Source organism: Sardina pilchardus, chromosome 2, assembly GCF_963854185.1.
Source record: "Sardina pilchardus chromosome 2, fSarPil1.1, whole genome shotgun sequence".
Lineage (NCBI taxonomy): Eukaryota > Metazoa > Chordata > Actinopteri > Clupeiformes > Clupeidae > Sardina > Sardina pilchardus.
In genome coordinates this window covers 978,849-1,001,995 of record NC_084995.1, presented here as the reverse complement: position 1 = coordinate 1,001,995, position 23,147 = coordinate 978,849, and the positions used below count along the sequence as shown (strand labels likewise).

Here is a 23,147-nt window from a genome sequence, read left to right as displayed (position 1 = left end):
TGGGAGAGAGGGTTCTTGTGTTCTTGTGTTCTTGTGTTCTTGGGTTCTTGGGTTCTTGGGTTCTTGGGTTCTTGGGTTCTTTTCTTCAACATTCAAAGAGATGTGCACCGTTCCTGGAGTCACTGCAATACCAGGTCGATGCGTGGAGCGGACGGAGCAAGCCCCTCTTCCGTCTCCCTGTTCCAAAAATCAGATTAATATATAGTCCTCGGGTAGAGGACGTATCAGATATTAAACTGATAAGAACAGATACTACACTTGATCTTAGCCAAAAGGCCGAGAAGCGATACCCCTCGACCGTACGGGGTCCGGCGGCCCCCCGGGCGACTCACCAGACGCCGGTACTCCGCGGAGGGGCGGGGCAAGAGAAGAACGCTGACCGCCGGATGACCGCCGGACTCGGGCGAGAGGCCTCGTGGTCTGGTCTGGCGCCTGCGCAGTCGGATTTCCTAGGAGACAGCAGACGAGAGAGTTAGTTCCACAGACAGACAGACAGACAGACAGACAGACAGACAGACAGACAGACAGACAGACAGACAGACAGACAGACAGACAGACAGACAGATAAATAAATACATCATTTAAAAAAAAAAAAAAAAAAAAAAAAAAAGAGAAAAAGAGCGGGAAAACGCAACAGCGGGCGAAAAGGGAGGTAGAGACCTGGGAGAGAGGGTTCTTGTGTTCTTGTGTTCTTGTGTTCTTGGGTTCTTGGGTTCTTGGGTTCTTGGGTTCTTGGGTTCTTTTCTTCAACATTCAAAGAGATGTGCACCGTTCCTGGAGTCACTGCAATACCAGGTCGATGCGTGGAGCGGACGGAGCAAGCCCCTCTTCCGTCTCCCTGTTCCAAAAATCAGATTAATATATAGTCCTCGGGTAGAGGACGTATCAGATATTAAACTGATAAGAACAGATACTACACTTGATCTTAGCCAAAAGGCCGAGAAGCGATACCCCTCGACCGTACGGGGTCCGGCGGCCCCCCGGGCGACTCACCAGACGCCGGTACTCCGCGGAGGGGCGGGGCAAGAGAAGAACGCTGACCGCCGGATGACCGCCGGACTCGGGCGAGAGGCCTCGTGGTCTGGTCTGGCGCCTGCGCAGTCGGATTTCCTAGGAGACAGCAGACGAGAGAGTTAGTTCCACAGACAGACAGACAGACAGACAGACAGACAGACAGACAGACAGACAGACAGACAGACAGACAGACAGACAGACAGACAGACAGATAAATAAATACATCATTTAAAAAAAAAAAAAAAAAAAAAAAAAAAGAGAAAAAGAGCGGGAAAACGCAACAGCGGGCGAAAAGGGAGGTAGAGACCTGGGAGAGAGGGTTCTTGTGTTCTTGTGTTCTTGTGTTCTTGGGTTCTTGGGTTCTTGGGTTCTTGGGTTCTTGGGTTCTTTTCTTCAACATTCAAAGAGATGTGCACCGTTCCTGGAGTCACTGCAATACCAGGTCGATGCGTGGAGCGGACGGAGCAAGCCCCTCTTCCGTCTCCCTGTTCCAAAAATCAGATTAATATATAGTCCTCGGGTAGAGGACGTATCAGATATTAAACTGATAAGAACAGATACTACACTTGATCTTAGCCAAAAGGCCGAGAAGCGATACCCCTCGACCGTACGGGGTCCGGCGGCCCCCCGGGCGACTCACCAGACGCCGGTACTCCGCGGAGGGGCGGGGCAAGAGAAGAACGCTGACCGCCGGATGACCGCCGGACTCGGGCGAGAGGCCTCGTGGTCTGGTCTGGCGCCTGCGCAGTCGGATTTCCTAGGAGACAGCAGACGAGAGAGTTAGTTCCACAGACAGACAGACAGACAGACAGACAGACAGACAGACAGACAGACAGACAGACAGACAGACAGACAGACAGACAGACAGACAGATAAATAAATACATCATTTAAAAAAAAAAAAAAAAAAAAAAAAAAAGAGAAAAAGAGCGGGAAAACGCAACAGCGGGCGAAAAGGGAGGTAGAGACCTGGGAGAGAGGGTTCTTGTGTTCTTGTGTTCTTGTGTTCTTGGGTTCTTGGGTTCTTGGGTTCTTGGGTTCTTGGGTTCTTTTCTTCAACATTCAAAGAGATGTGCACCGTTCCTGGAGTCACTGCAATACCAGGTCGATGCGTGGAGCGGACGGAGCAAGCCCCTCTTCCGTCTCCCTGTTCCAAAAATCAGATTAATATATAGTCCTCGGGTAGAGGACGTATCAGATATTAAACTGATAAGAACAGATACTACACTTGATCTTAGCCAAAAGGCCGAGAAGCGATACCCCTCGACCGTACGGGGTCCGGCGGCCCCCCGGGCGACTCACCAGACGCCGGTACTCCGCGGAGGGGCGGGGCAAGAGAAGAACGCTGACCGCCGGATGACCGCCGGACTCGGGCGAGAGGCCTCGTGGTCTGGTCTGGCGCCTGCGCAGTCGGATTTCCTAGGAGACAGCAGACGAGAGAGTTAGTTCCACAGACAGACAGACAGACAGACAGACAGACAGACAGACAGACAGACAGACAGACAGACAGACAGACAGACAGACAGACAGACAGATAAATAAATACATCATTTAAAAAAAAAAAAAAAAAAAAAAAAAAGAGAAAAAGAGCGGGAAAACGCAACAGCGGGCGAAAAGGGAGGTAGAGACCTGGGAGAGAGGGTTCTTGTGTTCTTGTGTTCTTGTGTTCTTGGGTTCTTGGGTTCTTGGGTTCTTGGGTTCTTGGGTTCTTTTCTTCAACATTCAAAGAGATGTGCACCGTTCCTGGAGTCACTGCAATACCAGGTCGATGCGTGGAGCGGACGGAGCAAGCCCCTCTTCCGTCTCCCTGTTCCAAAAATCAGATTAATATATAGTCCTCGGGTAGAGGACGTATCAGATATTAAACTGATAAGAACAGATACTACACTTGATCTTAGCCAAAAGGCCGAGAAGCGATACCCCTCGACCGTACGGGGTCCGGCGGCCCCCCGGGCGACTCACCAGACGCCGGTACTCCGCGGAGGGGCGGGGCAAGAGAAGAACGCTGACCGCCGGATGACCGCCGGACTCGGGCGAGAGGCCTCGTGGTCTGGTCTGGCGCCTGCGCAGTCGGATTTCCTAGGAGACAGCAGACGAGAGAGTTAGTTCCACAGACAGACAGACAGACAGACAGACAGACAGACAGACAGACAGACAGACAGACAGACAGACAGACAGACAGACAGACAGACAGATAAATAAATACATCATTTAAAAAAAAAAAAAAAAAAAAAAAAAAAGAGAAAAAGAGCGGGAAAACGCAACAGCGGGCGAAAAGGGAGGTAGAGACCTGGGAGAGAGGGTTCTTGTGTTCTTGTGTTCTTGTGTTCTTGGGTTCTTGGGTTCTTGGGTTCTTGGGTTCTTGGGTTCTTTTCTTCAACATTCAAAGAGATGTGCACCGTTCCTGGAGTCACTGCAATACCAGGTCGATGCGTGGAGCGGACGGAGCAAGCCCCTCTTCCGTCTCCCTGTTCCAAAAATCAGATTAATATATAGTCCTCGGGTAGAGGACGTATCAGATATTAAACTGATAAGAACAGATACTACACTTGATCTTAGCCAAAAGGCCGAGAAGCGATACCCCTCGACCGTACGGGGTCCGGCGGCCCCCCGGGCGACTCACCAGACGCCGGTACTCCGCGGAGGGGCGGGGCAAGAGAAGAACGCTGACCGCCGGATGACCGCCGGACTCGGGCGAGAGGCCTCGTGGTCTGGTCTGGCGCCTGCGCAGTCGGATTTCCTAGGAGACAGCAGACGAGAGAGTTAGTTCCACAGACAGACAGACAGACAGACAGACAGACAGACAGACAGACAGACAGACAGACAGACAGACAGACAGACAGACAGACAGACAGATAAATAAATACATCATTTAAAAAAAAAAAAAAAAAAAAAAAAAAAGAGAAAAAGAGCGGGAAAACGCAACAGCGGGCGAAAAGGGAGGTAGAGACCTGGGAGAGAGGGTTCTTGTGTTCTTGTGTTCTTGTGTTCTTGGGTTCTTGGGTTCTTGGGTTCTTGGGTTCTTGGGTTCTTTTCTTCAACATTCAAAGAGATGTGCACCGTTCCTGGAGTCACTGCAATACCAGGTCGATGCGTGGAGCGGACGGAGCAAGCCCCTCTTCCGTCTCCCTGTTCCAAAAATCAGATTAATATATAGTCCTCGGGTAGAGGACGTATCAGATATTAAACTGATAAGAACAGATACTACACTTGATCTTAGCCAAAAGGCCGAGAAGCGATACCCCTCGACCGTACGGGGTCCGGCGGCCCCCCGGGCGACTCACCAGACGCCGGTACTCCGCGGAGGGGCGGGGCAAGAGAAGAACGCTGACCGCCGGATGACCGCCGGACTCGGGCGAGAGGCCTCGTGGTCTGGTCTGGCGCCTGCGCAGTCGGATTTCCTAGGAGACAGCAGACGAGAGAGTTAGTTCCACAGACAGACAGACAGACAGACAGACAGACAGACAGACAGACAGACAGACAGACAGACAGACAGACAGACAGACAGACAGACAGATAAATAAATACATCATTTAAAAAAAAAAAAAAAAAAAAAAAAAAAGAGAAAAAGAGCGGGAAAACGCAACAGCGGGCGAAAAGGGAGGTAGAGACCTGGGAGAGAGGGTTCTTGTGTTCTTGTGTTCTTGTGTTCTTGGGTTCTTGGGTTCTTGGGTTCTTGGGTTCTTGGGTTCTTTTCTTCAACATTCAAAGAGATGTGCACCGTTCCTGGAGTCACTGCAATACCAGGTCGATGCGTGGAGCGGACGGAGCAAGCCCCTCTTCCGTCTCCCTGTTCCAAAAATCAGATTAATATATAGTCCTCGGGTAGAGGACGTATCAGATATTAAACTGATAAGAACAGATACTACACTTGATCTTAGCCAAAAGGCCGAGAAGCGATACCCCTCGACCGTACGGGGTCCGGCGGCCCCCCGGGCGACTCACCAGACGCCGGTACTCCGCGGAGGGGCGGGGCAAGAGAAGAACGCTGACCGCCGGATGACCGCCGGACTCGGGCGAGAGGCCTCGTGGTCTGGTCTGGCGCCTGCGCAGTCGGATTTCCTAGGAGACAGCAGACGAGAGAGTTAGTTCCACAGACAGACAGACAGACAGACAGACAGACAGACAGACAGACAGACAGACAGACAGACAGACAGACAGACAGACAGACAGACAGATAAATAAATACATCATTTAAAAAAAAAAAAAAAAAAAAAAAAAAAGAGAAAAAGAGCGGGAAAACGCAACAGCGGGCGAAAAGGGAGGTAGAGACCTGGGAGAGAGGGTTCTTGTGTTCTTGTGTTCTTGTGTTCTTGGGTTCTTGGGTTCTTGGGTTCTTGGGTTCTTGGGTTCTTTTCTTCAACATTCAAAGAGATGTGCACCGTTCCTGGAGTCACTGCAATACCAGGTCGATGCGTGGAGCGGACGGAGCAAGCCCCTCTTCCGTCTCCCTGTTCCAAAAATCAGATTAATATATAGTCCTCGGGTAGAGGACGTATCAGATATTAAACTGATAAGAACAGATACTACACTTGATCTTAGCCAAAAGGCCGAGAAGCGATACCCCTCGACCGTACGGGGTCCGGCGGCCCCCCGGGCGACTCACCAGACGCCGGTACTCCGCGGAGGGGCGGGGCAAGAGAAGAACGCTGACCGCCGGATGACCGCCGGACTCGGGCGAGAGGCCTCGTGGTCTGGTCTGGCGCCTGCGCAGTCGGATTTCCTAGGAGACAGCAGACGAGAGAGTTAGTTCCACAGACAGACAGACAGACAGACAGACAGACAGACAGACAGACAGACAGACAGACAGACAGACAGACAGACAGACAGACAGACAGATAAATAAATACATCATTTAAAAAAAAAAAAAAAAAAAAAAAAAAGAGAAAAAGAGCGGGAAAACGCAACAGCGGGCGAAAAGGGAGGTAGAGACCTGGGAGAGAGGGTTCTTGTGTTCTTGTGTTCTTGTGTTCTTGGGTTCTTGGGTTCTTGGGTTCTTGGGTTCTTGGGTTCTTTTCTTCAACATTCAAAGAGATGTGCACCGTTCCTGGAGTCACTGCAATACCAGGTCGATGCGTGGAGCGGACGGAGCAAGCCCCTCTTCCGTCTCCCTGTTCCAAAAATCAGATTAATATATAGTCCTCGGGTAGAGGACGTATCAGATATTAAACTGATAAGAACAGATACTACACTTGATCTTAGCCAAAAGGCCGAGAAGCGATACCCCTCGACCGTACGGGGTCCGGCGGCCCCCCGGGCGACTCACCAGACGCCGGTACTCCGCGGAGGGGCGGGGCAAGAGAAGAACGCTGACCGCCGGATGACCGCCGGACTCGGGCGAGAGGCCTCGTGGTCTGGTCTGGCGCCTGCGCAGTCGGATTTCCTAGGAGACAGCAGACGAGAGAGTTAGTTCCACAGACAGACAGACAGACAGACAGACAGACAGACAGACAGACAGACAGACAGACAGACAGACAGACAGACAGACAGACAGACAGATAAATAAATACATCATTTAAAAAAAAAAAAAAAAAAAAAAAAAAAGAGAAAAAGAGCGGGAAAACGCAACAGCGGGCGAAAAGGGAGGTAGAGACCTGGGAGAGAGGGTTCTTGTGTTCTTGTGTTCTTGTGTTCTTGGGTTCTTGGGTTCTTGGGTTCTTGGGTTCTTGGGTTCTTTTCTTCAACATTCAAAGAGATGTGCACCGTTCCTGGAGTCACTGCAATACCAGGTCGATGCGTGGAGCGGACGGAGCAAGCCCCTCTTCCGTCTCCCTGTTCCAAAAATCAGATTAATATATAGTCCTCGGGTAGAGGACGTATCAGATATTAAACTGATAAGAACAGATACTACACTTGATCTTAGCCAAAAGGCCGAGAAGCGATACCCCTCGACCGTACGGGGTCCGGCGGCCCCCCGGGCGACTCACCAGACGCCGGTACTCCGCGGAGGGGCGGGGCAAGAGAAGAACGCTGACCGCCGGATGACCGCCGGACTCGGGCGAGAGGCCTCGTGGTCTGGTCTGGCGCCTGCGCAGTCGGATTTCCTAGGAGACAGCAGACGAGAGAGTTAGTTCCACAGACAGACAGACAGACAGACAGACAGACAGACAGACAGACAGACAGACAGACAGACAGACAGACAGACAGACAGACAGACAGATAAATAAATACATCATTTAAAAAAAAAAAAAAAAAAAAAAAAAAAGAGAAAAAGAGCGGGAAAACGCAACAGCGGGCGAAAAGGGAGGTAGAGACCTGGGAGAGAGGGTTCTTGTGTTCTTGTGTTCTTGTGTTCTTGGGTTCTTGGGTTCTTGGGTTCTTGGGTTCTTGGGTTCTTTTCTTCAACATTCAAAGAGATGTGCACCGTTCCTGGAGTCACTGCAATACCAGGTCGATGCGTGGAGCGGACGGAGCAAGCCCCTCTTCCGTCTCCCTGTTCCAAAAATCAGATTAATATATAGTCCTCGGGTAGAGGACGTATCAGATATTAAACTGATAAGAACAGATACTACACTTGATCTTAGCCAAAAGGCCGAGAAGCGATACCCCTCGACCGTACGGGGTCCGGCGGCCCCCCGGGCGACTCACCAGACGCCGGTACTCCGCGGAGGGGCGGGGCAAGAGAAGAACGCTGACCGCCGGATGACCGCCGGACTCGGGCGAGAGGCCTCGTGGTCTGGTCTGGCGCCTGCGCAGTCGGATTTCCTAGGAGACAGCAGACGAGAGAGTTAGTTCCACAGACAGACAGACAGACAGACAGACAGACAGACAGACAGACAGACAGACAGACAGACAGACAGACAGACAGACAGACAGACAGATAAATAAATACATCATTTAAAAAAAAAAAAAAAAAAAAAAAAAAAAGAGAAAAAGAGCGGGAAAACGCAACAGCGGGCGAAAAGGGAGGTAGAGACCTGGGAGAGAGGGTTCTTGTGTTCTTGTGTTCTTGTGTTCTTGGGTTCTTGGGTTCTTGGGTTCTTGGGTTCTTGGGTTCTTTTCTTCAACATTCAAAGAGATGTGCACCGTTCCTGGAGTCACTGCAATACCAGGTCGATGCGTGGAGCGGACGGAGCAAGCCCCTCTTCCGTCTCCCTGTTCCAAAAATCAGATTAATATATAGTCCTCGGGTAGAGGACGTATCAGATATTAAACTGATAAGAACAGATACTACACTTGATCTTAGCCAAAAGGCCGAGAAGCGATACCCCTCGACCGTACGGGGTCCGGCGGCCCCCCGGGCGACTCACCAGACGCCGGTACTCCGCGGAGGGGCGGGGCAAGAGAAGAACGCTGACCGCCGGATGACCGCCGGACTCGGGCGAGAGGCCTCGTGGTCTGGTCTGGCGCCTGCGCAGTCGGATTTCCTAGGAGACAGCAGACGAGAGAGTTAGTTCCACAGACAGACAGACAGACAGACAGACAGACAGACAGACAGACAGACAGACAGACAGACAGACAGACAGACAGACAGACAGACAGATAAATAAATACATCATTTAAAAAAAAAAAAAAAAAAAAAAAAAAAGAGAAAAAGAGCGGGAAAACGCAACAGCGGGCGAAAAGGGAGGTAGAGACCTGGGAGAGAGGGTTCTTGTGTTCTTGTGTTCTTGGGTTCTTGGGTTCTTGGGTTCTTGGGTTCTTGGGTTCTTGGGTTCTTTTCTTCAACATTCAAAGAGATGTGCACCGTTCCTGGAGTCACTGCAATACCAGGTCGATGCGTGGAGCGGACGGAGCAAGCCCCTCTTCCGTCTCCCTGTTCCAAAAATCAGATTAATATATAGTCCTCGGGTAGAGGACGTATCAGATATTAAACTGATAAGAACAGATACTACACTTGATCTTAGCCAAAAGGCCGAGAAGCGATACCCCTCGACCGTACGGGGTCCGGCGGCCCCCCGGGCGACTCACCAGACGCCGGTACTCCGCGGAGGGGCGGGGCAAGAGAAGAACGCTGACCGCCGGATGACCGCCGGACTCGGGCGAGAGGCCTCGTGGTCTGGTCTGGCGCCTGCGCAGTCGGATTTCCTAGGAGTAGGAGACAGCAGACGAGAGAGTTAGTTCCACAGACAGACAGACAGACAGACAGACAGACAGACAGACAGACAGACAGACAGACAGACAGACAGACAGACAGACAGACAGATAAATAAATACATCATTTAAAAAAAAAAAAAAAAAAAAAAAAAAAGAGAAAAAGAGCGGGAAAACGCAACAGCGGGCGAAAAGGGAGGTAGAGACCTGGGAGAGAGGGTTCTTGTGTTCTTGTGTTCTTGTGTTCTTGGGTTCTTGGGTTCTTGGGTTCTTGGGTTCTTGGGTTCTTTTCTTCAACATTCAAAGAGATGTGCACCGTTCCTGGAGTCACTGCAATACCAGGTCGATGCGTGGAGCGGACGGAGCAAGCCCCTCTTCCGTCTCCCTGTTCCAAAAATCAGATTAATATATAGTCCTCGGGTAGAGGACGTATCAGATATTAAACTGATAAGAACAGATACTACACTTGATCTTAGCCAAAAGGCCGAGAAGCGATACCCCTCGACCGTACGGGGTCCGGCGGCCCCCCGGGCGACTCACCAGACGCCGGTACTCCGCGGAGGGGCGGGGCAAGAGAAGAACGCTGACCGCCGGATGACCGCCGGACTCGGGCGAGAGGCCTCGTGGTCTGGTCTGGCGCCTGCGCAGTCGGATTTCCTAGGAGACAGCAGACGAGAGAGTTAGTTCCACAGACAGACAGACAGACAGACAGACAGACAGACAGACAGACAGACAGACAGACAGACAGACAGACAGACAGACAGACAGATAAATAAATACATCATTTAAAAAAAAAAAAAAAAAAAAAAAAAAAGAGAAAAAGAGCGGGAAAACGCAACAGCGGGCGAAAAGGGAGGTAGAGACCTGGGAGAGAGGGTTCTTGTGTTCTTGTGTTCTTGTGTTCTTGGGTTCTTGGGTTCTTGGGTTCTTGGGTTCTTGGGTTCTTTTCTTCAACATTCAAAGAGATGTGCACCGTTCCTGGAGTCACTGCAATACCAGGTCGATGCGTGGAGCGGACGGAGCAAGCCCCTCTTCCGTCTCCCTGTTCCAAAAATCAGATTAATATATAGTCCTCGGGTAGAGGACGTATCAGATATTAAACTGATAAGAACAGATACTACACTTGATCTTAGCCAAAAGGCCGAGAAGCGATACCCCTCGACCGTACGGGGTCCGGCGGCCCCCCGGGCGACTCACCAGACGCCGGTACTCCGCGGAGGGGCGGGGCAAGAGAAGAACGCTGACCGCCGGATGACCGCCGGACTCGGGCGAGAGGCCTCGTGGTCTGGTCTGGCGCCTGCGCAGTCGGATTTCCTAGGAGACAGCAGACGAGAGAGTTAGTTCCACAGACAGACAGACAGACAGACAGACAGACAGACAGACAGACAGACAGACAGACAGACAGACAGACAGACAGACAGACAGACAGATAAATAAATACATCATTTAAAAAAAAAAAAAAAAAAAAAAAAAAAAGAGAAAAAGAGCGGGAAAACGCAACAGCGGGCGAAAAGGGAGGTAGAGACCTGGGAGAGAGGGTTCTTGTGTTCTTGTGTTCTTGTGTTCTTGGGTTCTTGGGTTCTTGGGTTCTTGGGTTCTTGGGTTCTTTTCTTCAACATTCAAAGAGATGTGCACCGTTCCTGGAGTCACTGCAATACCAGGTCGATGCGTGGAGCGGACGGAGCAAGCCCCTCTTCCGTCTCCCTGTTCCAAAAATCAGATTAATATATAGTCCTCGGGTAGAGGACGTATCAGATATTAAACTGATAAGAACAGATACTACACTTGATCTTAGCCAAAAGGCCGAGAAGCGATACCCCTCGACCGTACGGGGTCCGGCGGCCCCCCGGGCGACTCACCAGACGCCGGTACTCCGCGGAGGGGCGGGGCAAGAGAAGAACGCTGACCGCCGGATGACCGCCGGACTCGGGCGAGAGGCCTCGTGGTCTGGTCTGGCGCCTGCGCAGTCGGATTTCCTAGGAGACAGCAGACGAGAGAGTTAGTTCCACAGACAGACAGACAGACAGACAGACAGACAGACAGACAGACAGACAGACAGACAGACAGACAGACAGACAGACAGACAGACAGATAAATAAATACATCATTTAAAAAAAAAAAAAAAAAAAAAAAAAAAGAGAAAAAGAGCGGGAAAACGCAACAGCGGGCGAAAAGGGAGGTAGAGACCTGGGAGAGAGGGTTCTTGTGTTCTTGTGTTCTTGTGTTCTTGGGTTCTTGGGTTCTTGGGTTCTTGGGTTCTTGGGTTCTTTTCTTCAACATTCAAAGAGATGTGCACCGTTCCTGGAGTCACTGCAATACCAGGTCGATGCGTGGAGCGGACGGAGCAAGCCCCTCTTCCGTCTCCCTGTTCCAAAAATCAGATTAATATATAGTCCTCGGGTAGAGGACGTATCAGATATTAAACTGATAAGAACAGATACTACACTTGATCTTAGCCAAAAGGCCGAGAAGCGATACCCCTCGACCGTACGGGGTCCGGCGGCCCCCCGGGCGACTCACCAGACGCCGGTACTCCGCGGAGGGGCGGGGCAAGAGAAGAACGCTGACCGCCGGATGACCGCCGGACTCGGGCGAGAGGCCTCGTGGTCTGGTCTGGCGCCTGCGCAGTCGGATTTCCTAGGAGACAGCAGACGAGAGAGTTAGTTCCACAGACAGACAGACAGACAGACAGACAGACAGACAGACAGACAGACAGACAGACAGACAGACAGACAGACAGACAGACAGACAGATAAATAAATACATCATTTAAAAAAAAAAAAAAAAAAAAAAAAAAAGAGAAAAAGAGCGGGAAAACGCAACAGCGGGCGAAAAGGGAGGTAGAGACCTGGGAGAGAGGGTTCTTGTGTTCTTTTTGTTCTTGTGTTCTTGGGTTCTTGGGTTCTTGGGTTCTTGGGTTCTTGGGTTCTTTTCTTCAACATTCAAAGAGATGTGCACCGTTCCTGGAGTCACTGCAATACCAGGTCGATGCGTGGAGCGGACGGAGCAAGCCCCTCTTCCGTCTCCCTGTTCCAAAAATCAGATTAATATATAGTCCTCGGGTAGAGGACGTATCAGATATTAAACTGATAAGAACAGATACTACACTTGATCTTAGCCAAAAGGCCGAGAAGCGATACCCCTCGACCGTACGGGGTCCGGCGGCCCCCCGGGCGACTCACCAGACGCCGGTACTCCGCGGAGGGGCGGGGCAAGAGAAGAACGCTGACCGCCGGATGACCGCCGGACTCGGGCGAGAGGCCTCGTGGTCTGGTCTGGCGCCTGCGCAGTCGGATTTCCTAGGAGACAGCAGACGAGAGAGTTAGTTCCACAGACAGACAGACAGACAGACAGACAGACAGACAGACAGACAGACAGACAGACAGACAGACAGACAGACAGACAGACAGACAGATAAATAAATACATCATTTAAAAAAAAAAAAAAAAAAAAAAAAAAAGAGAAAAAGAGCGGGAAAACGCAACAGCGGGCGAAAAGGGAGGTAGAGACCTGGGAGAGAGGGTTCTTGTGTTCTTGTGTTCTTGTGTTCTTGGGTTCTTGGGTTCTTGGGTTCTTGGGTTCTTGGGTTCTTTTCTTCAACATTCAAAGAGATGTGCACCGTTCCTGGAGTCACTGCAATACCAGGTCGATGCGTGGAGCGGACGGAGCAAGCCCCTCTTCCGTCTCCCTGTTCCAAAAATCAGATTAATATATAGTCCTCGGGTAGAGGACGTATCAGATATTAAACTGATAAGAACAGATACTACACTTGATCTTAGCCAAAAGGCCGAGAAGCGATACCCCTCGACCGTACGGGGTCCGGCGGCCCCCCGGGCGACTCACCAGACGCCGGTACTCCGCGGAGGGGCGGGGCAAGAGAAGAACGCTGACCGCCGGATGACCGCCGGACTCGGGCGAGAGGCCTCGTGGTCTGGTCTGGCGCCTGCGCAGTCGGATTTCCTAGGAGACAGCAGACGAGAGAGTTAGTTCCACAGACAGACAGACAGACAGACAGACAGACAGACAGACAGACAGACAGACAGACAGACAGACAGACAGACAGACAGACAGACAGATAAATAAATACATCATTTAAAAAAAAAAAAAAAAAAAAAAAAAAAGAGAAAAAGAGCGGGAAAACGCAACAGCGGGCGAAAAGGGAGGTAGAGACCTGGGAGAGAGGGTTCTTGTGTTCTTGTGTTCTTGTGTTCTTGGGTTCTTGGGTTCTTGGGTTCTTGGGTTCTTGGGTTCTTTTCTTCAACATTCAAAGAGATGTGCACCGTTCCTGGAGTCACTGCAATACCAGGTCGATGCGTGGAGCGGACGGAGCAAGCCCCTCTTCCGTCTCCCTGTTCCAAAAATCAGATTAATATATAGTCCTCGGGTAGAGGACGTATCAGATATTAAACTGATAAGAACAGATACTACACTTGATCTTAGCCAAAAGGCCGAGAAGCGATACCCCTCGACCGTACGGGGTCCGGCGGCCCCCCGGGCGACTCACCAGACGCCGGTACTCCGCGGAGGGGCGGGGCAAGAGAAGAACGCTGACCGCCGGATGACCGCCGGACTCGGGCGAGAGGCCTCGTGGTCTGGTCTGGCGCCTGCGCAGTCGGATTTCCTAGGAGACAGCAGACGAGAGAGTTAGTTCCACAGACAGACAGACAGACAGACAGACAGACAGACAGACAGACAGACAGACAGACAGACAGACAGACAGACAGACAGACAGACAGATAAATAAATACATCATTTAAAAAAAAAAAAAAAAAAAAAAAAAAAGAGAAAAAGAGCGGGAAAACGCAACAGCGGGCGAAAAGGGAGGTAGAGACCTGGGAGAGAGGGTTCTTGTGTTCTTGTGTTCTTGTGTTCTTGGGTTCTTGGGTTCTTGGGTTCTTGGGTTCTTGGGTTCTTTTCTTCAACATTCAAAGAGATGTGCACCGTTCCTGGAGTCACTGCAATACCAGGTCGATGCGTGGAGCGGACGGAGCAAGCCCCTCTTCCGTCTCCCTGTTCCAAAAATCAGATTAATATATAGTCCTCGGGTAGAGGACGTATCAGATATTAAACTGATAAGAACAGATACTACACTTGATCTTAGCCAAAAGGCCGAGAAGCGATACCCCTCGACCGTACGGGGTCCGGCGGCCCCCCGGGCGACTCACCAGACGCCGGTACTCCGCGGAGGGGCGGGGCAAGAGAAGAACGCTGACCGCCGGATGACCGCCGGACTCGGGCGAGAGGCCTCGTGGTCTGGTCTGGCGCCTGCGCAGTCGGATTTCCTAGGAGACAGCAGACGAGAGAGTTAGTTCCACAGACAGACAGACAGACAGACAGACAGACAGACAGACAGACAGACAGACAGACAGACAGACAGACAGACAGACAGACAGACAGATAAATAAATACATCATTTAAAAAAAAAAAAAAAAAAAAAAAAAAAGAGAAAAAGAGCGGGAAAACGCAACAGCGGGCGAAAAGGGAGGTAGAGACCTGGGAGAGAGGGTTCTTGTGTTCTTGTGTTCTTGTGTTCTTGGGTTCTTGGGTTCTTGGGTTCTTGGGTTCTTGGGTTCTTTTCTTCAACATTCAAAGAGATGTGCACCGTTCCTGGAGTCACTGCAATACCAGGTCGATGCGTGGAGCGGACGGAGCAAGCCCCTCTTCCGTCTCCCTGTTCCAAAAATCAGATTAATATATAGTCCTCGGGTAGAGGACGTATCAGATATTAAACTGATAAGAACAGATACTACACTTGATCTTAGCCAAAAGGCCGAGAAGCGATACCCCTCGACCGTACGGGGTCCGGCGGCCCCCCGGGCGACTCACCAGACGCCGGTACTCCGCGGAGGGGCGGGGCAAGAGAAGAACGCTGACCGCCGGATGACCGCCGGACTCGGGCGAGAGGCCTCGTGGTCTGGTCTGGCGCCTGCGCAGTCGGATTTCCTAGGAGACAGCAGACGAGAGAGTTAGTTCCACAGACAGACAGACAGACAGACAGACAGACAGACAGACAGACAGACAGACAGACAGACAGACAGACAGACAGACAGACAGACAGATAAATAAATACATCATTTAAAAAAAAAAAAAAAAAAAAAAAAAAAGAGAAAAAGAGCGGGAAAACGCAACAGCGGGCGAAAAGGGAGGTAGAGACCTGGGAGAGAGGGTTCTTGTGTTCTTGTGTTCTTGTGTTCTTGGGTTCTTGGGTTCTTGGGTTCTTGGGTTCTTGGGTTCTTTTCTTCAACATTCAAAGAGATGTGCACCGTTCCTGGAGTCACTGCAATACCAGGTCGATGCGTGGAGCGGACGGAGCAAGCCCCTCTTCCGTCTCCCTGTTCCAAAAATCAGATTAATATATAGTCCTCGGGTAGAGGACGTATCAGATATTAAACTGATAAGAACAGATACTACACTTGATCTTAGCCAAAAGGCCGAGAAGCGATACCCCTCGACCGTACGGGGTCCGGCGGCCCCCCGGGCGACTCACCAGACGCCGGTACTCCGCGGAGGGGCGGGGCAAGAGAAGAACGCTGACCGCCGGATGACCGCCGGACTCGGGCGAGAGGCCTCGTGGTCTGGTCTGGCGCCTGCGCAGTCGGATTTCCTAGGAGACAGCAGACGAGAGAGTTAGTTCCACAGACAGACAGACAGACAGACAGACAGACAGACAGACAGACAGACAGACAGACAGACAGACAGACAGACAGACAGACAGATAAATAAATACATCATTTAAAAAAAAAAAAAAAAAAAAAAAAAAAGAGAAAAAGAGCGGGAAAACGCAACAGCGGGCGAAAAGGGAGGTAGAGACCTGGGAGAGAGGGTTCTTGTGTTCTTGTGTTCTTGTGTTCTTGGGTTCTTGGGTTCTTGGGTTCTTGGGTTCTTGGGTTCTTTTCTTCAACATTCAAAGAGATGTGCACCGTTCCTGGAGTCACTGCAATACCAGGTCGATGCGTGGAGCGGACGGAGCAAGCCCCTCTTCCGTCTCCCTGTTCCAAAAATCAGATTAATATATAGTCCTCGGGTAGAGGACGTATCAGATATTAAACTGATAAGAACAGATACTACACTTGATCTTAGCCAAAAGGCCGAGAAGCGATACCCCTCGACCGTACGGGGTCCGGCGGCCCCCCGGGCGACTCACCAGACGCCGGTACTCCGCGGAGGGGCGGGGCAAGAGAAGAACGCTGACCGCCGGATGACCGCCGGACTCGGGCGAGAGGCCTCGTGGTCTGGTCTGGCGCCTGCGCAGTCGGATTTCCTAGGAGACAGCAGACGAGAGAGTTAGTTCCACAGACAGACAGACAGACAGACAGACAGACAGACAGACAGACAGACAGACAGACAGACAGACAGACAGACAGACAGACAGACAGATAAATAAATACATCATTTAAAAAAAAAAAAAAAAAAAAAAAAAAAGAGAAAAAGAGCGGGAAAACGCAACAGCGGGCGAAAAGGGAGGTAGAGACCTGGGAGAGAGGGTTCTTGTGTTCTTGTGTTCTTGTGTTCTTGGGTTCTTGGGTTCTTGGGTTCTTGGGTTCTTGGGTTCTTTTCTTCAACATTCAAAGAGATGTGCACCGTTCCTGGAGTCACTGCAATACCAGGTCGATGCGTGGAGCGGACGGAGCAAGCCCCTCTTCCGTCTCCCTGTTCCAAAAATCAGATTAATATATAGTCCTCGGGTAGAGGACGTATCAGATATTAAACTGATAAGAACAGATACTACACTTGATCTTAGCCAAAAGGCCGAGAAGCGATACCCCTCGACCGTACGGGGTCCGGCGGCCCCCCGGGCGACTCACCAGACGCCGGTACTCCGCGGAGGGGCGGGGCAAGAGAAGAACGCTGACCGCCGGATGACCGCCGGACTCGGGCGAGAGGCCTCGTGGTCTGGTCTGGCGCCTGCGCAGTCGGATTTCCTAGGAGACAGCAGACGAGAGAGTTAGTTCCACAGACAGACAGACAGACAGACAGACAGACAGACAGACAGACAGACAGACAGACAGACAGACAGACAGACAGACAGACAGATAAATAAATACATCATTTAAAAAAAAAAAAAAAAAAAAAAAAAAAGAGAAAAAGAGCGGGAAAACGCAACAGCGGGCGAAAAGGGAGGTAGAGACCTGGGAGAGAGGGTTCTTGTGTTCTTGTGTTCTTGTGTTCTTGGGTTCTTGGGTTCTTGGGTTCTTGGGTTCTTGGGTTCTTTTCTTCAACATTCAAAGAGATGTGCACCGTTCCTGGAGTCACTGCAATACCAGGTCGATGCGTGGAGCGGACGGAGCAAGCCCCTCTTCCGTCTCCCTGTTCCAAAAATCAGATTAATATATAGTCCTCGGGTAGAGGACGTATCAGATATTAAACTGATAAGAACAGATACTACACTTGATCTTAGCCAAAAGGCCGAGAAGCGATACCCCTCGACCGTACGGGGTCCGGCGGCCCCCCGGGCGACTCACCAGACGCCGGTACTCCGCGGAGGGGCGGGGCAAGAGAAGAACGCTGACCGCCGGATGACCGCCGGACTCGGGCGAGAGGCCTCGTGGTCTGGTCTGGCGCCTGCGCAGTCGGATTTCCTAGGAGACAGCAGACGAGAGAGTTAGTTCCACAGACAGACAGACAGACAGACAGACAGACAGACAGACAGACAGACAGACAGACAGACAGACAGACAGACAGACAGACAGACAGATAAATAAATACATCATTTAAAAAAAAAAAAAAAAAAAAAAAAAAGAGAAAAAGAGCGGGAAAACGCAACAGCGGGCGAAAAGGGAGGTAGAGACCTGGGAGAGAGGGTTCTTGTGTTCTTGTGTTCTTGTGTTCTTGGGTTCTTGGGTTCTTGGGTTCTTGGGTTCTTGGGTTCTTTTCTTCAACATTCAAAGAGATGTGCACCGTTCCTGGAGTCACTGCAATACCAGGTCGATGCGTGGAGCGGACGGAGCAAGCCCCTCTTCCGTCTCCCTGTTCCAAAAATCAGATTAATATATAGTCCTCGGGTAGAGGACGTATCAGATATTAAACTGATAAGAACAGATACTACACTTGATCTTAGCCAAAAGGCCGAGAAGCGATACCCCTCGACCGTACGGGGTCCGGCGGCCCCCCGGGCGACTCACCAGACGCCGGTACTCCGCGGAGGGGCGGGGCAAGAGAAGAACGCTGACCGCCGGATGACCGCCGGACTCGGGCGAGAGGCCTCGTGGTCTGGTCTGGCGCCTGCGCAGTCGGATTTCCTAGGAGACAGCAGACGAGAGAGTTAGTTCCACAGACAGACAGACAGACAGACAGACAGACAGACAGACAGACAGACAGACAGACAGACAGACAGACAGACAGACAGACAGATAAATAAATACATCATTTAAAAAAAAAAAAAAAAAAAAAAAAAAAGAGAAAAAGAGCGGGAAAACGCAACAGCGGGCGAAAAGGGAGGTAGAGACCTGGGAGAGAGGGTTCTTGTGTTCTTGTGTTCTTGTGTTCTTGGGTTCTTGGGTTCTTGGGTTCTTGGGTTCTTGGGTTCTTTTCTTCAACATTCAAAGAGATGTGCACCGTTCCTGGAGTCACTGCAATACCAGGTCGATGCGTGGAGCGGACGGAGCAAGCCCCTCTTCCGTCTCCCTGTTCCAAAAATCAGATTAATATATAGTCCTCGGGTAGAGGACGTATCAGATATTAAACTGATAAGAACAGATACTACACTTGGGCCGAGAAGCGATACCCCTCGACCGTACGGGGTCCGGCGGCCCCCCGGGCGACTCACCAGACGCCGGTACTCCGCGGAGGGGCGGGGCAAGAGAAGAACGCTGACCGCCGGATGACCGCCGGACTCGGGCGAGAGGCCTCGTGGTCTGGTCTGGCGCCTGCGCAGTCGGATTTCCTAGGAGACAGCAGACGAGAGAGTTAGTTCCACAGACAGACAGACAGACAGACAGACAGACAGACAGACAGACAGACAGACAGACAGACAGACAGACAGACAGACAGACAGACAGATAAATAAATACATCATTTAAAAAAAAAAAAAAAAAAAAAAAAAAAGAGAAAAAGAGCGGGAAAACGCAACAGCGGGCGAAAAGGGAGGTAGAGACCTGGGAGAGAGGGTTCTTGTGTTCTTGTGTTCTTGTGTTCTTGGGTTCTTGGGTTCTTGGGTTCTTGGGTTCTTGGGTTCTTTTCTTCAACATTCAAAGAGATGTGCACCGTTCCTGGAGTCACTGCAATACCAGGTCGATGCGTGGAGCGGACGGAGCAAGCCCCTCTTCCGTCTCCCTGTTCCAAAAATCAGATTAATATATAGTCCTCGGGTAGAGGACGTATCAGATATTAAACTGATAAGAACAGATACTACACTTGATCTTAGCCAAAAGGCCGAGAAGCGATACCCCTCGACCGTACGGGGTCCGGCGGCCCCCCGGGCGACTCACCAGACGCCGGTACTCCGCGGAGGGGCGGGGCAAGAGAAGAACGCTGACCGCCGGATGACCGCCGGACTCGGGCGAGAGGCCTCGTGGTCTGGTCTGGCGCCTGCGCAGTCGGATTTCCTAGGAGACAGCAGACGAGAGAGTTAGTTCCACAGACAGACAGACAGACAGACAGACAGACAGACAGACAGACAGACAGACAGACAGACAGACAGACAGACAGACAGACAGACAGATAAATAAATACATCATTTAAAAAAAAAAAAAAAAAAAAAAAAAAAGAGAAAAAGAGCGGGAAAACGCAACAGCGGGCGAAAAGGGAGGTAGAGACCTGGGAGAGAGGGTTCTTGTGTTCTTGTGTTCTTGTGTTCTTGGGTTCTTGGGTTCTTGGGTTCTTGGGTTCTTGGGTTCTTTTCTTCAACATTCAAAGAGATGTGCACCGTTCCTGGAGTCACTGCAATACCAGGTCGATGCGTGGAGCGGACGGAGCAAGCCCCTCTTCCGTCTCCCTGTTCCAAAAATCAGATTAATATATAGTCCTCGGGTAGAGGACGTATCAGATATTAAACTGATAAGAACAGATACTACACTTGATCTTAGCCAAAAGGCCGAGAAGCGATACCCCTCGACCGTACGGGGTCCGGCGGCCCCCCGGGCGACTCACCAGACGCCGGTACTCCGCGGAGGGGCGGGGCAAGAGAAGAACGCTGACCGCCGGATGACCGCCGGACTCGGGCGAGAGGCCTCGTGGTCTGGTCTGGCGCCTGCGCAGTCGGATTTCCTAGGAGACAGCAGACGAGAGAGTTAGTTCCACAGACAGACAGACAGACAGACAGACAGACAGACAGACAGACAGACAGACAGACAGACAGACAGACAGACAGACAGACAGACAGATAAATAAATACATCATTTAAAAAAAAAAAAAAAAAAAAAAAAAAAGAGAAAAAGAGCGGGAAAACGCAACAGCGGGCGAAAAGGGAGGTAGAGACCTGGGAGAGAGGGTTCTTGTGTTCTTGTGTTCTTGTGTTCTTGGGTTCTTGGGTTCTTGGGTTCTTGGGTTCTTGGGTTCTTTTCTTCAACATTCAAAGAGATGTGCACCGTTCCTGGAGTCACTGCAATACCAGGTCGATGCGTGGAGCGGACGGAGCAAGCCCCTCTTCCGTCTCCCTGTTCCAAAAATCAGATTAATATATAGTCCTCGGGTAGAGGACGTATCAGATATTAAACTGATAAGAACAGATACTACACTTGATCTTAGCCAAAAGGCCGAGAAGCGATACCCCTCGACCGTACGGGGTCCGGCGGCCCCCCGGGCGACTCACCAGACGCCGGTACTCCGCGGAGGGGCGGGGCAAGAGAAGAACGCTGACCGCCGGATGACCGCCGGACTCGGGCGAGAGGCCTCGTGGTCTGGTCTGGCGCCTGCGCAGTCGGATTTCCTAGGAGACAGCAGACGAGAGAGTTAGTTCCACAGACAGACAGACAGACAGACAGACAGACAGACAGACAGACAGACAGACAGACAGACAGACAGACAGACAGACAGACAGACAGATAAATAAATACATCATTTAAAAAAAAAAAAAAAAAAAAAAAAAAAGAGAAAAAGAGCGGGAAAACGCAACAGCGGGCGAAAAGGGAGGTAGAGACCTGGGAGAGAGGGTTCTTGTGTTCTTGTGTTCTTGTGTTCTTGGGTTCTTGGGTTCTTGGGTTCTTGGGTTCTTGGGTTCTTTTCTTCAACATTCAAAGAGATGTGCACCGTTCCTGGAGTCACTGCAATACCAGGTCGATGCGTGGAGCGGACGGAGCAAGCCCCTCTTCCGTCTCCCTGTTCCAAAAATCAGATTAATATATAGTCCTCGGGTAGAGGACGTATCAGATATTAAACTGATAAGAACAGATACTACACTTGATCTTAGCCAAAAGGCCGAGAAGCGATACCCCTCGACCGTACGGGGTCCGGCGGCCCCCCGGGCGACTCACCAGACGCCGGTACTCCGCGGAGGGGCGGGGCAAGAGAAGAACGCTGACCGCCGGATGACCGCCGGACTCGGGCGAGAGGCCTCGTGGTCTGGTCTGGCGCCTGCGCAGTCGGATTTCCTAGGAGACAGCAGACGAGAGAGTTAGTTCCACAGACAGACAGACAGACAGACAGACAGACAGACAGACAGACAGACAGACAGACAGACAGACAGACAGACAGACAGACAGACAGATAAATAAATACATCATTTAAAAAAAAAAAAAAAAAAAAAAAAAAGAGAGAAAAAGAGCGGGAAAACGCAACAGCGGGCGAAAAGGGAGGTAGAGACCTGGGAGAGAGGGTTCTTGTGTTCTTGTGTTCTTGTGTTCTTGGGTTCTTGGGTTCTTGGGTTCTTGGGTTCTTGGGTTCTTTTCTTCAACATTCAAAGAGATGTGCACCGTTCCTGGAGTCACTGCAATACCAGGTCGATGCGTGGAGCGGACGGAGCAAGCCCCTCTTCCGTCTCCCTGTTCCAAAAATCAGATTAATATATAGTCCTCGGGTAGAGGACGTATCAGATATTAAACTGATAAGAACAGATACTACACTTGATCTTAGCCAAAAGGCCGAGAAGCGATACCCCTCGACCGTACGGGGTCCGGCGGCCCCCCGGGCGACTCACCAGACGCCGGTACTCCGCGGAGGGGCGGGGCAAGAGAAGAACGCTGACCGCCGGATGACCGCCGGACTCGGGCGAGAGGCCTCGTGGTCTGGTCTGGCGCCTGCGCAGTCGGATTTCCTAGGAGACAGCAGACGAGAGAGTTAGTTCCACAGACAGACAGACAGACAGACAGACAGACAGACAGACAGACAGACAGACAGACAGACAGACAGACAGACAGACAGACAGACAGATAAATAAATACATCATTTAAAAAAAAAAAAAAAAAAAAAAAAAAGAGAAAAAGAGCGGGAAAACGCAACAGCGGGCGAAAAGGGAGGTAGAGACCTGGGAGAGAGGGTTCTTGTGTTCTTGTGTTCTTGTGTTCTTGGGTTCTTGGGTTCTTGGGTTCTTGGGTTCTTGGGTTCTTTTCTTCAACATTCAAAGAGATGTGCACCGTTCCTGGAGTCACTGCAATACCAGGTCGATGCGTGGAGCGGACGGAGCAAGCCCCTCTTCCGTCTCCCTGTTCCAAAAATCAGATTAATATATAGTCCTCGGGTAGAGGACGTATCAGATATTAAACTGATAAGAACAGATACTACACTTGATCTTAGCCAAAAGGCCGAGAAGCGATACCCCTCGACCGTACGGGGTCCGGCGGCCCCCCGGGCGACTCACCAGACGCCGGTACTCCGCGGAGGGGCGGGGCAAGAGAAGAACGCTGACCGCCGGATGACCGCCGGACTCGGGCGAGAGGCCTCGTGGTCTGGTCTGGCGCCTGCGCAGTCGGATTTCCTAGGAGACAGCAGACGAGAGAGTTAGTTCCACAGACAGACAGACAGACAGACAGACAGACAGACAGACAGACAGACAGACAGACAGACAGACAGACAGACAGACAGACAGACAGATAAATAAATACATCATTTAAAAAAAAAAAAAAAAAAAAAAAAAAAGAGAAAAAGAGCGGGAAAACGCAACAGCGGGCGAAAAGGGAGGTAGAGACCTGGGAGAGAGGGTTCTTGTGTTCTTGTGTTCTTGTGTTC

At 51.1% G+C, this 23,147-nt stretch overlaps 34 non-coding genes and 1 pseudogene across 34 annotated transcripts; all 35 read right to left on the bottom strand.

Moving 5' to 3' along the window:
• Positions 1-97: 97 nt before the first annotated feature.
• LOC134075692 (U2 spliceosomal RNA) lies at positions 98-288 on the bottom strand. Its single transcript, XR_009938429.1, has one exon. It is a non-coding gene; the product is annotated as a U2 spliceosomal RNA (small nuclear RNA).
• A 470-nt stretch (positions 289-758) lies between these two features.
• LOC134075690 (U2 spliceosomal RNA) lies at positions 759-949 on the bottom strand. The gene has a single exon (XR_009938427.1). It is a non-coding gene; the product is annotated as a U2 spliceosomal RNA (small nuclear RNA).
• Positions 950-1,419: 470 nt separating this feature from the next.
• On the bottom strand, positions 1,420-1,610 carry LOC134075689 (U2 spliceosomal RNA). The gene has a single exon (XR_009938426.1). It is a non-coding gene; the product is annotated as a U2 spliceosomal RNA (small nuclear RNA).
• A 470-nt stretch (positions 1,611-2,080) lies between these two features.
• On the bottom strand, positions 2,081-2,271 carry LOC134075688 (U2 spliceosomal RNA). Its single transcript, XR_009938425.1, has one exon. It is a non-coding gene; the product is annotated as a U2 spliceosomal RNA (small nuclear RNA).
• Positions 2,272-2,740: 469 nt separating this feature from the next.
• LOC134075687 (U2 spliceosomal RNA) lies at positions 2,741-2,931 on the bottom strand. Its single transcript, XR_009938424.1, has one exon. It is a non-coding gene; the product is annotated as a U2 spliceosomal RNA (small nuclear RNA).
• A 470-nt stretch (positions 2,932-3,401) lies between these two features.
• LOC134075686 (U2 spliceosomal RNA) lies at positions 3,402-3,592 on the bottom strand. The gene has a single exon (XR_009938423.1). It is a non-coding gene; the product is annotated as a U2 spliceosomal RNA (small nuclear RNA).
• Positions 3,593-4,062: 470 nt separating this feature from the next.
• LOC134075685 (U2 spliceosomal RNA) lies at positions 4,063-4,253 on the bottom strand. The gene has a single exon (XR_009938422.1). It is a non-coding gene; the product is annotated as a U2 spliceosomal RNA (small nuclear RNA).
• Positions 4,254-4,723: 470 nt separating this feature from the next.
• Positions 4,724-4,914, bottom strand: LOC134075684 (U2 spliceosomal RNA). Its single transcript, XR_009938421.1, has one exon. It is a non-coding gene; the product is annotated as a U2 spliceosomal RNA (small nuclear RNA).
• A 470-nt stretch (positions 4,915-5,384) lies between these two features.
• On the bottom strand, positions 5,385-5,575 carry LOC134075683 (U2 spliceosomal RNA). Its single transcript, XR_009938420.1, has one exon. It is a non-coding gene; the product is annotated as a U2 spliceosomal RNA (small nuclear RNA).
• Positions 5,576-6,044: 469 nt separating this feature from the next.
• LOC134075682 (U2 spliceosomal RNA) lies at positions 6,045-6,235 on the bottom strand. The gene has a single exon (XR_009938419.1). It is a non-coding gene; the product is annotated as a U2 spliceosomal RNA (small nuclear RNA).
• A 470-nt stretch (positions 6,236-6,705) lies between these two features.
• On the bottom strand, positions 6,706-6,896 carry LOC134075681 (U2 spliceosomal RNA). Its single transcript, XR_009938418.1, has one exon. It is a non-coding gene; the product is annotated as a U2 spliceosomal RNA (small nuclear RNA).
• Positions 6,897-7,366: 470 nt separating this feature from the next.
• On the bottom strand, positions 7,367-7,557 carry LOC134075679 (U2 spliceosomal RNA). The gene has a single exon (XR_009938416.1). It is a non-coding gene; the product is annotated as a U2 spliceosomal RNA (small nuclear RNA).
• A 471-nt stretch (positions 7,558-8,028) lies between these two features.
• LOC134075677 (U2 spliceosomal RNA) lies at positions 8,029-8,219 on the bottom strand. The gene has a single exon (XR_009938415.1). It is a non-coding gene; the product is annotated as a U2 spliceosomal RNA (small nuclear RNA).
• A 470-nt stretch (positions 8,220-8,689) lies between these two features.
• LOC134075676 (U2 spliceosomal RNA) lies at positions 8,690-8,880 on the bottom strand. Its single transcript, XR_009938414.1, has one exon. It is a non-coding gene; the product is annotated as a U2 spliceosomal RNA (small nuclear RNA).
• A 472-nt stretch (positions 8,881-9,352) lies between these two features.
• On the bottom strand, positions 9,353-9,543 carry LOC134075675 (U2 spliceosomal RNA). Its single transcript, XR_009938413.1, has one exon. It is a non-coding gene; the product is annotated as a U2 spliceosomal RNA (small nuclear RNA).
• Positions 9,544-10,009: 466 nt separating this feature from the next.
• Positions 10,010-10,200, bottom strand: LOC134075674 (U2 spliceosomal RNA). Its single transcript, XR_009938412.1, has one exon. It is a non-coding gene; the product is annotated as a U2 spliceosomal RNA (small nuclear RNA).
• Positions 10,201-10,671: 471 nt separating this feature from the next.
• Positions 10,672-10,862, bottom strand: LOC134075673 (U2 spliceosomal RNA). Its single transcript, XR_009938411.1, has one exon. It is a non-coding gene; the product is annotated as a U2 spliceosomal RNA (small nuclear RNA).
• A 470-nt stretch (positions 10,863-11,332) lies between these two features.
• On the bottom strand, positions 11,333-11,523 carry LOC134075672 (U2 spliceosomal RNA). The gene has a single exon (XR_009938410.1). It is a non-coding gene; the product is annotated as a U2 spliceosomal RNA (small nuclear RNA).
• Positions 11,524-11,994: 471 nt separating this feature from the next.
• On the bottom strand, positions 11,995-12,185 carry LOC134075671 (U2 spliceosomal RNA). Its single transcript, XR_009938409.1, has one exon. It is a non-coding gene; the product is annotated as a U2 spliceosomal RNA (small nuclear RNA).
• A 470-nt stretch (positions 12,186-12,655) lies between these two features.
• LOC134075670 (U2 spliceosomal RNA) lies at positions 12,656-12,846 on the bottom strand. The gene has a single exon (XR_009938408.1). It is a non-coding gene; the product is annotated as a U2 spliceosomal RNA (small nuclear RNA).
• A 470-nt stretch (positions 12,847-13,316) lies between these two features.
• Positions 13,317-13,507, bottom strand: LOC134075669 (U2 spliceosomal RNA). The gene has a single exon (XR_009938407.1). It is a non-coding gene; the product is annotated as a U2 spliceosomal RNA (small nuclear RNA).
• A 470-nt stretch (positions 13,508-13,977) lies between these two features.
• LOC134075667 (U2 spliceosomal RNA) lies at positions 13,978-14,168 on the bottom strand. Its single transcript, XR_009938405.1, has one exon. It is a non-coding gene; the product is annotated as a U2 spliceosomal RNA (small nuclear RNA).
• Positions 14,169-14,638: 470 nt separating this feature from the next.
• Positions 14,639-14,829, bottom strand: LOC134075666 (U2 spliceosomal RNA). Its single transcript, XR_009938404.1, has one exon. It is a non-coding gene; the product is annotated as a U2 spliceosomal RNA (small nuclear RNA).
• A 470-nt stretch (positions 14,830-15,299) lies between these two features.
• Positions 15,300-15,490, bottom strand: LOC134075665 (U2 spliceosomal RNA). Its single transcript, XR_009938403.1, has one exon. It is a non-coding gene; the product is annotated as a U2 spliceosomal RNA (small nuclear RNA).
• Positions 15,491-15,956: 466 nt separating this feature from the next.
• LOC134075664 (U2 spliceosomal RNA) lies at positions 15,957-16,147 on the bottom strand. The gene has a single exon (XR_009938402.1). It is a non-coding gene; the product is annotated as a U2 spliceosomal RNA (small nuclear RNA).
• Positions 16,148-16,617: 470 nt separating this feature from the next.
• On the bottom strand, positions 16,618-16,808 carry LOC134075663 (U2 spliceosomal RNA). The gene has a single exon (XR_009938401.1). It is a non-coding gene; the product is annotated as a U2 spliceosomal RNA (small nuclear RNA).
• Positions 16,809-17,274: 466 nt separating this feature from the next.
• On the bottom strand, positions 17,275-17,465 carry LOC134075661 (U2 spliceosomal RNA). Its single transcript, XR_009938400.1, has one exon. It is a non-coding gene; the product is annotated as a U2 spliceosomal RNA (small nuclear RNA).
• A 469-nt stretch (positions 17,466-17,934) lies between these two features.
• LOC134075660 (U2 spliceosomal RNA) lies at positions 17,935-18,125 on the bottom strand. The gene has a single exon (XR_009938399.1). It is a non-coding gene; the product is annotated as a U2 spliceosomal RNA (small nuclear RNA).
• A 466-nt stretch (positions 18,126-18,591) lies between these two features.
• Positions 18,592-18,769, bottom strand: LOC134075725 (U2 spliceosomal RNA; annotated as a pseudogene).
• Positions 18,770-19,239: 470 nt separating this feature from the next.
• Positions 19,240-19,430, bottom strand: LOC134075659 (U2 spliceosomal RNA). Its single transcript, XR_009938398.1, has one exon. It is a non-coding gene; the product is annotated as a U2 spliceosomal RNA (small nuclear RNA).
• A 470-nt stretch (positions 19,431-19,900) lies between these two features.
• LOC134075658 (U2 spliceosomal RNA) lies at positions 19,901-20,091 on the bottom strand. The gene has a single exon (XR_009938397.1). It is a non-coding gene; the product is annotated as a U2 spliceosomal RNA (small nuclear RNA).
• Positions 20,092-20,561: 470 nt separating this feature from the next.
• On the bottom strand, positions 20,562-20,752 carry LOC134075657 (U2 spliceosomal RNA). The gene has a single exon (XR_009938396.1). It is a non-coding gene; the product is annotated as a U2 spliceosomal RNA (small nuclear RNA).
• Positions 20,753-21,222: 470 nt separating this feature from the next.
• Positions 21,223-21,413, bottom strand: LOC134075655 (U2 spliceosomal RNA). Its single transcript, XR_009938394.1, has one exon. It is a non-coding gene; the product is annotated as a U2 spliceosomal RNA (small nuclear RNA).
• A 471-nt stretch (positions 21,414-21,884) lies between these two features.
• On the bottom strand, positions 21,885-22,075 carry LOC134075654 (U2 spliceosomal RNA). Its single transcript, XR_009938393.1, has one exon. It is a non-coding gene; the product is annotated as a U2 spliceosomal RNA (small nuclear RNA).
• Positions 22,076-22,544: 469 nt separating this feature from the next.
• LOC134075653 (U2 spliceosomal RNA) lies at positions 22,545-22,735 on the bottom strand. The gene has a single exon (XR_009938392.1). It is a non-coding gene; the product is annotated as a U2 spliceosomal RNA (small nuclear RNA).
• Between the last annotated feature and the right edge of the window lie 412 nt (positions 22,736-23,147).